Genomic DNA, 2497 nt, shown 5'->3' with positions numbered 1-2497 from the left:
ACTGTATGGTGCCATTTACAGCTCTAGAGTGGGTAGCCTATCCCTTCTCCAATAGATCTCCCCGACCTTTACAGCCACAGACCCCTAAGTCAGGCGAAAGTATTAATAATGCTATGGTGATAGAGGTCAGGAAAGTGGTTATTTGGGAGAAGGGTACATGCACGGGGCCCCTGGAGTAAGAAGTGGCACCTCACTCCAGTATTCTTGTCTAGGAAATGCCGTGGACCGAGGAGCCTGGTGGGCTACAGGCTATGGAGTCAAAAACAGTTGGACCCAACTGAGCAACTGAACACGCACACAAGCATACACACCAGGCAGAGGAAAGGGAGTTTGGGGAACGCAAAGTGTTCTTTATCTCGATCCACACGGCTGTTGAGCATCTACATATGTGAAAACAGACCTAAAATTTGTGCTTTTCACTATGTGCAAGTTTGTTGCTCACTTAGTCACTAAGTCCTGTCCAGCTCTACTGTGACCCCATGGACTGTAGCCAGCCCGGCTGTTCCGCCCATGGGATTTCCCAGGCAAAAAAACCGGAGAGGGTTGCCATTTCCTTCTCCAGGAGATCTTTCTGACCCAGAGATCAAACCTGTGTCTGCTATTTGGCAGGTGGATTCTTTATTACTGAGCCACCTGGAACATCCCATGTGTAAATCTGACCACAATAGAAAAGAGAGCACTGTGTACATACTAATGTGGTTTCATTTAGAAAGTTCATGAACAGGAAAACTGGGCCATGTGTGGAAGTCCAGAAGCGCTGCGTTTGGGGAGGGAGCAGGACAAGGGGGCTTCCGGGGGGCTGTCGTGTTACAGTTCTTGACTGGAGCTGTGGTCACACAGGTGTCTTCTCTCTGTGATTGTCAGCTGCACGCTGTGTATCTGTGATTCTCCGTTTGGATGCGGTCGTTCAATAAAAGATTATCTGAAAATATTCATTCAAAATATTATGTACAGTAGGGTCTGTTTGTGGGAGGGGTTTGAAAATACATATGCAAAAGAAAAACTTAAGAGGAGGGGCACTGTGCTCATTTCCTGTGGCTGGTATGACAAGTTACCACAAACTTATAGCTGCCTAAAGCAACACAAATGTATTGTTTTGCAGTCCTGGAGGTCAGAAGTGTGACTGGGATGTCATTGAGCTGAAATCGAGCTGAAGGCTGACCCCTTGTGATTAGATTACACTGGGTCATCTGGATAATCCAGGCTAATCTCCTTTTTTTAAGGTCATCTGATTAGCACCTTTAATTTCATCTGCAACTTTTATTCCCCTTTGCCACATGACCTAACAAATTCACGGGTTCTGGTTTTAGAAGTAGATGTCTTTGGGAGCCCTCCTTCTGCCATCCACAGGCATACAATACAAAGTTAAGAATGTTAGCTTCCTTATCCATTATCTTCATAAGTTTTCCTGGGAATACAGATACTGATTCTGAGATGGGAAGAATTAAATCTCAGTTGTCTATATGGATGGTGTCTTTCCAAGGTGTGGTCAGTCTACCTGCCAGGACCGTCTTGGCTGGTAATAGTGTACCTGAGCCTTCAATGTTTGAAAGGATAAGTCAAAAAGCATAAGAGGGTGTGTGTGTGTGTGTGTGTGTGTGTGTGTGTAACTAGATCACCTTGCTGTACACCTGAAACATTGCAAATCAACTATAAAGCTAAAGTGTTAGTTGCTCAGTCGTGTGTCTGACTCTTTGCGACCCCATGGACTGTAACCCTGTCAAGCTCATCTGTCCATGGAGATCTCCGGGCAAGAATACTAGAGTGAGTTGCCATTCCCTTCTCCATGGGAACCTCCCAACCCAAGGATCAAACGCTAGTCTCCCGCATTGCAGGCAGACTCTTTACCATCTGAGCCACCAGGGATGCCTACTTCAATTTAAAAACAAAAGAAAAAACTATAAAATTAGAAGGAAAAATCAAAAACCAGTTAAGCCTTAAGCAGATCACCAACCTTGCTTCCAGGTGTGCTGAGCAATCTTCTTATCCAGAAAAACAGCTTTTCTGCTTAAAGTTTTGATTGAACTTTAAGGTTGAAAATTTGAAGTAAAAGGATGCTTTATTATAGAATTTTGAAAATATGTGAAACAAGCGAATTACATTTTGGGAATGGAGTATTGGTAACTTACCCATGGTACCTTAACATTCCTTTCCCTGGGGGGTTGCCTGGTCACTTTCTGGGGTCTGTGAGGGGCAGCGCCACCTCTGCCCACAAGACGACAAAGCGTGTGAAGTCAACTCAGGTTTCTTCCAAGTCACCCTTTTGCCCTCCTTGCCAGCTCTTCTCTCTTGTGTACTTTCTAGGTCACAGGGTGAATGAACCCCAAAACACAACTGTAGTCACAATCTCGATAAAGAACAAGTTAAGAAATGCCAACCCAGTTTGTCTCTCTGCTCACCCACCCCTGAAATACTGCCAGTGTGAGGTTATCACTGCCTTTGGGGCAAATAACAATTCAAAACTGAGGATCCTTAAGGTCTAGTTCTTCCCAAGGAG

The sequence above is a fragment of the Capricornis sumatraensis genome, chromosome 8 (assembly GCF_032405125.1).
Source record: "Capricornis sumatraensis isolate serow.1 chromosome 8, serow.2, whole genome shotgun sequence".
NCBI lineage: Eukaryota > Metazoa > Chordata > Mammalia > Artiodactyla > Bovidae > Capricornis > Capricornis sumatraensis.
This window is presented reverse-complemented; position numbering follows the sequence as displayed.